The sequence below is a fragment of the Ctenocephalides felis genome, unplaced genomic scaffold (assembly GCF_003426905.1).
Source record: "Ctenocephalides felis isolate EL2017-DRISC unplaced genomic scaffold, ASM342690v1 CF-g0.4_SCAFFOLD_01886, whole genome shotgun sequence".
Taxonomy (NCBI): domain Eukaryota; kingdom Metazoa; phylum Arthropoda; class Insecta; order Siphonaptera; family Pulicidae; genus Ctenocephalides; species Ctenocephalides felis.
Genome location: NW_020538040.1, coordinates 23,375,442 through 23,388,413, shown reverse-complemented (window position 1 = coordinate 23,388,413; position 12,972 = coordinate 23,375,442).

Here is a 12,972-nt window from a genome sequence, read left to right as displayed (position 1 = left end):
TTAATTCAAGTATTTTTAAAATATATTTTGTTCAACAAATTTATTGACTGATTTTGTAGAGTTAACTTACAATCTATAACTTTTTTATTTTCTTATAAATTACAATCTGTCTAAATAGAAAGACATTGAGTAATTAGTTTGACAAATAACAAAGAATTTTAAAAGGAAAACCCAGTGGTTCACCTTTTATTAATGTACTAAATTATATTTTAATTACATTTTGGTACAATCTATAACTGAACATAAATTTCAGTAAGAAAGTATTATTTCCTCGAATGGTAACGTTTAATATGTATTTTTTTTTCTTACTTAGCTCCTTAAAAGATCTTCAAATTTGTTTATAAAAAATACATTATATTTTAAAATTATCTTCAGCCTTAACACGTTAATTGCCATGTCTATTGTATGTGCCTGACGTTTAAGAATTCCATATGAGCCATGTCAGACATATGTCTAACATACGCGATTTGATAGGTAACTTTTCACATTAAAGATTTAATAAAGAACCAAGTCAGTCATAAGTGTGATATAAAAAATAGTGTTTTTCCTGAATTTCATCAAAAAAAATTCTTTTCTTTGATACATTAAGTTTGCTTGGTACATTTTTAACTGAATTATCTAACAAAGTTACCATGAACCTTGCAAAAAGAATCTAATATTATCATGACGATTAACGTGTTAAAAAAGTAAACCTGATAGTACAAAATTTTATGATGCAATTACTTATAATTGCAGAGATAATTTTAAGTAAAATCATGTTCCTCATTTATTTTAATAAAATAATATTGAAAGTCCTTAATCATAATTTATAAATTTAAGTACTTCTAACTCGTAAATAAATAACGCCAATTATATAAATGATTATAAACTCTTAAATGCACCAATGAACATCATAACTCGTCTCTAATTGCTTTTTTATGGAATAATCAATAAGTCAGCAGTGTCGAATTTAATTAAAATCCATAATATTCCCTTACATAATGAGTCGTAAAAATTACACGGTAAACTAGTGTTGCATAAGTTTCTAATCCCTGTGTCATTAAGTCCAATCCATCCAACCTCTAACACATGGTTTTGCAGAAATGACGTGCATTAATAAAGGTGCCATGGTGCCATGCGATGGACACTAATGAAAGTACTTTATCTCTTCATCTTTGTCTTTTACCATACAATCGCTATGGTGTAATAATAAATGTGATGAAAAACGGCAAATTGACCATACCAAACGATTCAGACCTAATGATCAGATTGATTAGCTTAGTTATGATGTTGACCGCCTAAATAAATTTGTTCTCCAATAAGCAGAGGTTTGGAGAAAATTTGACTTGCAGTGTGTAGTCCAGTCATTATAGTAAGTTCACATCAAAATTTGAGATCTCCAGCCGTAAGTCTGTAAATATTTGTATTTTGCACCCTAAAAGTTGTCTCAAAACCTACATATGTTGCGTACACCCTACCATATGTAGTTTTGAGACAACTTTTAGGGTGCAAAATACTACAAGTATTTACAGACTTACAGCTGGGTATGTCGAATTCCGAGATTCTTATCTAATTTAAGCTTAAATAACTGGACTATGATACATCATTTTTTGTCTCTTCGTGATAAACCATTGCTATAGTGTACTAGTAATCGCGGAAAAAATCGATTAAACTGATTAATGACCAAAATGATCAGTTAGGTTCTGATGACAAATTAGTTTTCTAAAATTCGAAGCGAAGTGTGTCATCCAGCAATAGAATTTTTTGGTTGTCTTAACAATTCAAATTTTACAAATATTACTCCTACATTCTAGACATTTCAAGTCAAGTCCTAAGTTAATTCTTTATTTATTTCTTGGTCATATTCTCTACTTTCAATTTTTAGGCATGAGAGAGGAAGGACACCAACGCAAACTTGTTAATCTTTTTCGGAATCAATAAAGTTTTGGCAGTATTGGACCAACAACAGAAAGTGAGAAATATGAACCATCGGCAAAAAGATGAATCTTTATTCCGTTACAGTTGAAAATAAAGGTGGCACAATATCCTAAGAGCACTCGAATTAGACAATTAAAAGTTTGCTAAAGTTTTTGGTTCAATTGCACTAAAAAACAAATCTGATTTAGCAAACTGGAAACAAGAGATTAGCATTGACAGTTCTTTAAGCGAGAAATTTAAAGCAATCCATAAGTGGCTGGACAATAATTTTCCAGAACCTCCTGGTTTAAAAAGACGACTACTACCAAGTTATTGTAATTATGGGATTTCTCACAGCCATGCAATTGAATTTGATAGCTTTATTTAAAAGCTTCTCCGGCGTTGGTCGACAAATTAAAAGTAAATCACAAAACTAACCAATGGTGTACAACAACTTATGTAAAGTCTAAATAAAATTTTGAAAATTAAGATCATTTCAGAAAAATCAGAAAAAGTTTCAAAAATATATATGTAATATTTCGCCAAATTATGATGGAGACTTTGTTATTAATAGCGATAGATCTTGAAGTTGTTATTAGGTGAATTAAAATTTTTATGCTCAATTTTAGTTGAAAATTTTATATAACGAATATAAATGCCTTGATATAAGAAATATATAATCGTTAAATACATAGTATATATATTGAAATATATCTCGTTTAAATTGAATTGAAATTTAGTTTAAATTAAGTTTTATTATTAACATGCAATACAAAGTACAGAGTGAAGAGTTTCGATTAGTTTTTTCAGATGCTTATGAAAGTGCAAAATGAAATTTATCTAATTCCAAACGAATGTGATATTTTTATATAATTTTATTTCCAGCTGTTAAACGAGCTTTACATAGTTTTCTGAACTATGTCCAAGGTGATCGTATTACTTTGATAGATTTTGACAAACTATTCTCAAATTAAATTCTAAATTTAAACATTAATTCTGTTTCACTTTCTATAAGAGATTCTTAAGATCATAAGAGAGAAGTTCGTTTTACTGTATTTTTAGACCATTTTAGACATCACCAAACACTTTAAAAAAATAATTTATTTCCAATTTTTATAAATTCAATTCATTATTATAAATGTACCAGATATTAAAATTATTTTAAAAATGGTTTCATAAAAATTATATTTAATTAACGGCATTATTTTAAAAACATTATTCATAGTTTTATACTGATGAATACAAAAACATTTGTAAACTTTGCCAAAAAACTTTCAAGCTTATACCGTATGCGCAATTTTACTCGGTGATTTATTACAAATTGATAAATACTTCACAAATCAATTGAGAATAATAAGTTACATCTAATTTTTAGAAAACAAGATTATCTAAACTTTCGACTTTATGAACTTCATAAACCTTATGAACTATCCTAGCAATGGGCTGAAGTGACACGTGTCTTCCAGAATATTTCTATGATATTCAATAAATAATTCGATATTATATTAATTTTTCTCATAACATATTTGCATGCTATTCAAAGCTCTTTTTCCACCACGCAGTGCAATATGTTAAATTTGTCTCGCCCAAAGCTTTCAACGCTGAACATTTTGCATACTCAATATTTGGTAATCAAATATTCATAAATCGTTAATACGGGTATGAAAATAATGAATTTTGCTAATAATAATATTTACTCTCATTTATAATTATATCATAACACCATAACCATTATCTAAGCGCTTTCTGGCCATTGTCTACAATCGCTGGGTAAAGCATTCAGTTAAAACGTTCACTGTCACATACAATTCAAGACATTTACTTTATTTCGTTTGACGTTTTGCATTAAGTTACACAATTCACGAAATGACAGAGTTGACTAAATAAAAGATCATCATTAGCTGAATAGATGTATCCTATAATGAACATTTCAACAAAGCGTATTTGAAATTTATCTTTCATCACATATGGGCACTTTCATTCTGATAGCGACTTGGGAGATCCGATCGTCGTTACTGATAATGTAAGTCGTGGTAAAGAATTTTAAACGTTGAAAAGTCATCAATAAAATCATCAATTTGCTGTCTACGCGATTATAATAGATGAATATCGTTTCAATAATCGATCATATATTTTGTTGAATATTGGTGTTACTGATATTCAAAATAGATGATTTCCAAAATATAGACATTTTGCTGATATCTAAATGCTTTTGAGATTAGATCGATCCTTCTTAGATTTTTAGTATGGAACGATACTTTTCAGTATAGGTCGATACATGATACTCTTTAGTATAATGGGAATTTTTTTAGTATAGATTAATCTTTTTATACAACAGATTAATACTTCTTAATAGATTGCTTTTCAGATTAGATTATTAACTTCCCGTAGGGCAAGTTATAGTAATCGCAAAAACATTGAAAATGAAAATTTTTATATATCTTTACGTTTCAAAGATTTCTAAACATTTTGGCATACTTTAGAAAAAATGTATGTGTGTGCGTGTGTGTGTGCGGATACAAATTTTCGTCGACGATATTGGGAACACCAATCAACCGATTTGAATAATTTAAAGAACATTCGATTCCTATTGATAAGGAAACGTGCTGATTAGTTTAGCGAAGGCAGGTCTAGCCGTTCCGAAGGTACGGAGCAAAAGTGCCAAAAACGGTAAATCGGTTTTTAAGAGAACGGAGCGTTCCATTTTGTTAATTCAAAAAACATTTTACTTGAAAAAAAAAAAACTCTTAGAACAATCGCATAGCTCTCTAACTTGTTTCAAACTCAACACCTTCCAGATTATTAAATTTTATCGATAGCAATGAAACGTTAATTAGCCGAAAAAATCTAACAACCTATGTTTGAGTAATGGAAAAAAATCTTAAGATTCATTCAATATCACTTGAGCAACATATTGTAAGAGATCAATGGATCCTATCTTATTATAACCTTCGCTTACCTTATAGAAATGTTGTAAATTTTTAGATTGCTAAATAAATCTATTACAAGAAAATTTATTAAAAACAATTCAATATTTGTTTTCAAAAAAAAAAAAAAATTAAGAAAATTATATCTAAATTGTAGTGCACTGCTTGTGAGAACTTCTTTTAAAACTATTTTATAATTGTTTGATTTTATATTTTTAGTGATTGTGCTAAGAGGCTCATTAAAAACCGTAATGAAATTTGATTTGCAATCGATAAAGATATTACTACAAAAACTAGTCCTATAAAATAACTCCAGAAGTCGTTTATCATCAATAAGTTTAATAATATTTAATGCATAAATATTCCTCTCATTTATGATAGCATTTTGCAACTTTTATCTTGATGATATTAACACTCGTGCTTATGAAATTTTCCTTTTATTTCTCTCGGGTACATTTTCCACAGAATTCGGAAGGTTCTTTAGCAGATTGATTAGAATTGATTACGTCGTATTCTTTCCAGTTAATGATCGTCTAACATTTACCATATCAGTATATGAGTAAGAAATTTTCGCGCTTGCGTCCGTTTATGTGTCTTCGTGATAAATGACGAATGCACGCTAGAAATAAACGTAACCCATCATTATCGTGTATGTATCAAAACATTGCTTAAAATATAATGTTACTATATATAGTAAAAGAGCTGGTATATGATGATGATAATTTTATGTAATTTAGCAAAACGTGTTATGACATACTAACAACTGCAGTTTTCAACAACTGAAAAAATTGTAGAAGGAATTATAGTCTTGTTCAAATAAACTCTGGAAACTAGTCAATCTAAGTGGAAATTGTTTCTCAATGCTTCAAACAGATTTGAGTTTTATTATATCTAGCCTTTATACATGATGATAAATTTTTATGATCTTTTATACCACTTATATTCGAACTTTTTATTGCATTGTGTGGATATACACGTATATATGATTATGTACATGATTTTCTGCCTTAAGGGTGTCTTACATTTCTCTATTTTTTTAATTTTCAGTGAAATATGATCTATATGTAATATTTGTAATGAAATATTCAAAACTGAATATTCCTTCTTTCATGGATTTCTCACATTTTTTATTTCTTTATAAAACAAATATTGTCCAGTCCATCTTAGAACGAGCTCCAGCCAATATAAGCGCAATATTGGTAATAATGGCCCCAGATTTAAATATTGCGCCACGATTGGCTCCCCAATCTGGCCACGATTCATTTCTACTGAAAATTTATTTTTAACTTTATATATAGAAGAAATTCGTCAGAAATTTGTCATAATATTTATACTTAAAAGCAAGCTAGTAAAAATATGATCAAGTTTATTATACTATCCACTTGATTTTTGATTAAATCATACATTATTATTATCAATCAAGAAAATTAATTACTATTTGACACTATTGCATTTTCTTTGTTAAAATTATTTGTCCATATTTGAAAATGGTGCTCAGGCTGACGATTTTGAACATTTTTAGATATTTAAATGTTTTTTCATAGACAAAATTATAAAAAAAATATTATATTAAAATAATATAAGCCTAGGATTTTTATTGCAGCTTTAACTTTATAACTAACTGGTTTGGTAACTATCTTAGACACCCTGATATCAAGCAGTAGTGATATCCGTTCTCACAAACTATAGATCTAAATTAAGTTTTTTATTAGCCCTTGTATAGCGGTAACATTGCTATAATTAAAAATAATCATAATCAGCATTATAGAAATACTAATAATAAAAATATATACCTATAAATAGACCAACCGTTGGGTTTCTTTGGAAAAAAGACATGTTATTGAAAAGTTTCATAGGTTTCTTAATATCTTTTTGAATATTGACTGCTAAATGAAAAACTAAATAGCAAATTCAACATTTTAACGAACATACTATTAAGTAATTCAAGCAAACTAAAATCATTCCAAAAAATTTGAAGTTTTATAAGTAAAAGTAGGTAAATTAATGGACTGAACTGCCGCACAACAGACCAATGATATGGCAAGGCCATGTTACGCTTCAACTTGCATATATTATGTTACTGAATTACACTAAATACTATCAAAATATCATGTATTTGCAGTGCATTCAGGCGTTATACACATGTTCTACATATGCAACGTCACTTGTATGTTATGAAGCTGGGTTCCCTGTTTACCTAAGATTGTTTTTTTTGACATCTGTGCAGTTTCTAGGTTAGGTTTTCTATCTCAAAACCAGAGGATAACGCCTGTCTGCACAGCGATCACATGGCAATTGACAATATTTAGAATGATTTTGTATGGAAAGTTATACATAACATAGCCTTCCTATAACATTGGTCTGTTATGCGGCCGAATCGGTTCATAAATATAAAAATTCTAGATATATAATACAGCGAGTAATACTTCTGATAAAGAAAAGATGTTTTTACGAAAAAAATGCAATAGGACAGAAAAACAGAAACGACCTGTTTTTCCTTAAGGAGTAGGATTACCACAAAGATCGTCGCTTTATGGAACCACGCGCTGTCTAGTTCAAACTCCGCACTACGTCAAGCTGTAGTAATATTTATTTAATTTTCATGTTTAAACATGGAAATGTAATGTTTTTAAGTCAAAATTGCCTTGTGGAGTATTCCTGTAATATCACACAACAATTTCAAGCACTTACAAATTTTACCTGAAATATGAAGAGAAATCAAGTGGTTGCCTTCAGCTCAAACTACATTGATAACAGTTGTAATTGCTATTCAAATAATAATAAAATGTATACGTATTACCACCAGCGCGTCAATTACCACATCGGTATTCAAAAAGTGAAAAGTTCGCGTCAGCTTTTTACCTCAGCATTATTATTATTCTTATTATTTATTATCGAATAGTTGATTACTCGTTAGGCGTTGCTTTATTACTCATTATCTGTGTACGGGTACGAAAACCGATTTTGTTGCAAAATTTTACATACCAAATAGCATACACGTAACCTGCTCAAATACGCACAACACGAAGATTATGGGATGTGCCGCATTGTGCTCGGGTGATGCAATTGCCTCAAGATTTTTTTGCTACGGGCAGCCAACATGTTATTTGGAGATGAATGAATAATTTGCTTCTTTTTCAGTTTAATGACTCCGATTAATTATATAGGAAGTGTTATATGGGCGTAACGTTTGCTGAAGTTTGATAAAATCATTTGTGAACTGACACTTGGCGTTCTGACATTATGGATTTTTTTCATCGTTGCTAAATGACTTGGGTATTGCAATAGTTAATAACAATTTTGTTTAGAAGACATATAAATGATTATAAACATTGAGACTAATAAAATGCTGTGTCTGACGCATAGCTCCGTAGATCAGAGACATGGACTGTAAGAAAGGCCGACAAGAACAACTTAGGGGCTTTTGAAATGTGCAGATGGTGGCAAATGGAGAAGATAAAATGGACAGACCAGATAACGAATTAAAAAGTCCTGAGAAGAGTGGTCAAAGAATGGACTCTACTGAGCACAACCCTGAAAAGAAAAGGAAACCGGATCGGACCCGTTCTGCAAAAAGTGCCTACTACACGACGTTCGTCAAAAGAACAATATGTCTGAAAAGAATGCGAAAAAGAATGCAGGTGATTGTGCGACAAAAAATAAAGAAAACTGAAAGCCCAAGTGCAGGATCAGGAAGCATGGAAGCAGATATTTGGACAAAAAAATACATTAAAAATGTGTAAAAACGGGGAAGGAAATAGTGATAATGAGAGTGATCGACGACGAAGAGTAAAGGAATTATTTATTTGCCGTTACGCTCACACCACAGGCCTGCCTTCGGGCAGACTACCATTTATTATTATCTGGTCAAATATGAAAACTTTATAATTTTATCTTTTAAAAGTTATAAAAGATTTGAAGAATATCACAGTGAAATGAAATAAAAACTGGACGGAATCTAGAAAGTATTAAAAAAAGAAAATGGTTGCTAAGTTTAGAAAATTACGAGTACCAAGAAAAATTAATATTCTCATTTATCGTATAATTAACGAATAATTAAAGCAAATGTATCTTCTTAAATAGGTTTTATAATTCTACTTTCGTAGAATTATAAAGTTTGTTTGATTTCATCAAATTTGAATTGAATTTATCTGTATATTTCTTACATTAAATTATCACAACAGAATTGAAAAAATTTCATCCTTTCTGGAAAACATTTCTGGAAAATATTCAACAAAGTAATATATATATAATTTGTATGTATTTTATTATGGTGTAGGTAGTAGCTAATATTTTCGCAGTTTTTTTTCTTAAATTCTGTTAAAAGTGAATTAAAGAGATTGGAAAAAGAAAATATTGATACTGAACCAGGCGCAATATTTGGCGTTTCAATTTTAACTACATTGATTAATGAAGTCGAATTCATTTTTTTTTAACTTTCCGTAAGCTAAGTTACAGTATTCGCAAAAAAAATCGAGAATGAAAATTTTTATATTTCTTTACGTTGCAGAAGTTTCTGAACATTTTGGATTATCTTAAAAAAAAAATGTGTGTGTGTGTGTGTTGGGATACAAATTTTTGTCTACGTTTTTGGAAACACGGCTCAACCGATTTGAATGATTCAAAAAATATACAATTTCTATTGATAAAGAGACGTGCTGATCAGTTTTTGGACAAGGCAGGTCTAACTGTTTAGGTACGTGGCAATTTTTGTTTTATTTTAATTTTTATTTAAGAAAAAAAAATTTTTAATACGAGAAGTTCTAGCAGTTTGCCTTAAGTCATGATGCCATACACCATTAGTTTTCATTATTTTTTTTAATAAAATAAATATAGTGATAATTGTTACACGAATAAAATATTACACATAGTACTAGAAAATTGGAGGTTGCCCAAAGAAATACTTCCTTACTAATATCATAAGGCATCTTCGTATATCACTTGATACAATTTCATTATTTATTACAGCAAAAGACAATCCTTACAAAATCGTAGTTTTTTTCTATTTCCACAATCTGACATTAAAAGCTGTTTTCTTTTCATGTTTCAAAATAATCGTCAATTTTCGTGACTATCCTTAAATGATTTTTGCACGTTTTCAACAGTATAGACTGAGCAAATTACGGCTTTTTCATAGCGTAAACTGACAAAAGAACAATTCGTGAAACATCGATAATAATTTGAGGCAACAACTACTTAATTTTCTTCAAATGGCATTTGAGACGCGATAATAAAAATTCGTTATAACGTTGGAAACATTTGCAAAGCATAAAGGAAGCTTTTGCCAATAGATGAAAATTTACCTTAATAGAAAAAACACCTTTACAAATCTACACAAAAATTTATAAAATACATTATTTGTTTATTTTCTGTAACCAGATTTAGGCATTTTGGGCTCAACTTTACCAATTAGTATCCAAAAATGCAAGTATTGACTACTTTTACAATATTTCAAATTTTTGGCTGATTTAAAAAAAAAATATTTAAAAAATGTGTGAATTTTTTCAGAAATTGATTTCTAAATCAGTAGTAAAATAACTACTAGTTGTAAATATCATTAACTCCTGAAAAATATAAATCTTCATCGGTCTTTCGAAAAATATAACGAGAATATTGAACTTCATGTTACTAATGCTTGTCTTAATTATTTTTTCTATTAGAAAAAATCCAAGTGACCTTGCAATATCTCACTAGAAATAATGTCGTTTTGAAACATAAATTTCACGGTACTCGTACGTTTTTTAATGAAAATTGAAAATCGTGTCAAAGACAATCTCTTCATAAAATGTGTTCTCTTCATAAAGCGTGCTTCTTTGTTGTAATTTTATTGTACTTCGTTTATTAGCATTTTAACTAACAACTCTTTATATTCATTATATTTTAAAACTCTTTATTACAATTTACTATTACAAAAGATTTTTACATTTGCATAAGACTTCTCTTGTACAATTCTTCATTAGATCTCAATTCATTCAAATAATAATTGAAATCAGGTATTCAATTCTAATTAAGCATTATACCTTATTCATAAATGAATGGATATATTGAGCCTAGTTTTATTTTTTTTTAAATTATGCTGAAAGGAATACGAGAAAATTATAATCATCATAAATGATTGGATGGTGAAGAGCTGGTAACTAAATCGGTTGCAACTAAAATAAGCAATTAATTTGTTAAAAATTATAAACAAACTGGTACTGCAATTAAGCGAATGGGTATGAATTATGACTACTGCAAAATTAATATAGCGTTTTTGTAAATAATTTTAATTTTAGTAGTAACTCTATATGTCACTACTTCTACATTTTTATGGCATGAGAAGGAGCAAATTAGAAAAATAAGCATGCCACAACTACTACTAATCAGGCAAAATTTCAATTACATATTATTACAAATAATTACTTAATGCAAATTTGAATTTTGTAATAAACCACTGGCCTTCCACAGCCCTACAACGTTTTATTATGTTTATTAAGACCAAAAATATTATAGTTACATAAAGTTTCATTAACTAGTTAGATATGATTGACGATTATACTTGTTATGGAGAACAAGCAGTATTTTGAGTATTGACGATTAAACTCGTCATGCGTGTAAATTGGTGATCATTGGCAATATTTAAGAACAAAATATATTCTCAAATTTTAAGTGTTAAAAATATTTTGAGGCTTCGACGGTCTAAGTACAATATAAATGCATTATCTATATTTACAATTTCTCTATTGCTTTTTATTTTAACTAATTATAAATTTATCATAGCTAGAAATGCCATAAAAATGACGGATGTTACTAATGGCGATGAATGTTCGTTAATTTTTGTAATTTTTGCATTAAGTTATTCCATTAATTGCATTATAACTTTTACTAATTCTATATATTTAAAAATAATTGTTTTACAAACGCAAAAAATCTTTCTACTATTTTTTGTGTATTAGTATTGATCAACATTTTATGTTCTTTTACATTTAAAATATGTATTGCATATAAGTAGAATTATAGTATATAATTAAAATATGAGATTATTAAGGGTTTTATGCTCTAAAAATGTCTATACATATCGTTGCTCCTTTTATATTAATCAGTATATATAATATATGGGAAAAACCAAATCAGTATATATAATAACATGGGAAAAATATCAATTTCCCAAAAAAACACACTTTGATGATCGCGAATGTTATTTTATATTATCATAACTTTAACAAAGAATTACATTTATTACAATTAAATTTATCCAAAAATTTATTCTGATTCAATTTTATTATTAACGCACTTTCCACATGATGGCAATTATTAGAACAGTCATGATTTTTCTTATGCAATTTGTAGCATGAATAAATTTAATTCTAATTTTCTGTATAGAGCCTGATTTAGCATTACAAATGACGACCATTCTTCTTAAAATACAGGATCAGGAATAAGATCATAAAAAATCTTCAGAAAATGTTTCTGGAACAAGGATTCAACTGATGTGACGGTGTGACACTGATCATCCTTATATTTCTAACACATATAATTGTTTTCAAAAAGCTATTTAGCAATAGTAAACGTAAATAATTACCCATCTCTGTGTTTGTGTCCTAAGAAGACTCATCAACGCTCATTCGTCGGCTTATGTTAAGTCACGTATTTTTGAAAAAAAAAGAACATCCATAAACGGCATTCATATAAATTATACCCCGTCGAGAGTAAAAGCAAAATATGTCTTTCTCACACTGAGTTCGTGAATTGTACCTATGATTCCTTAAGACGAGTCGTGCACTTGAGATTGACGGTGTTACGTCATTGCTTTCCTGAACTCTGACCTGAAGAGAGGCGCTTTTAGATGGTACACCGGGCGAAATTTGATACTGAAGCTGGTGGTAGCCAAAGTAGGTCTCTTGATTCTTAACAAATGTTGTGTGAATGAAATTAACACATTAAACGCTGTCAGGCATATATGTCAAAAATGAGTTTTTCCATAAAAATTTCTTCGATACATTAAGTTTCCTTCATACATTTTTAACTTTTATCTAATAAAGTTACCATGGCTAATGTAATTTTTTTATATTATAATAGTTATTAACGTGTTGAAAGAAATTTTCAATTCAATATCGATGAGATAAATGCCAGTTTTGATAATTTTTGAAAGTTATAGTTTTTCCATAAT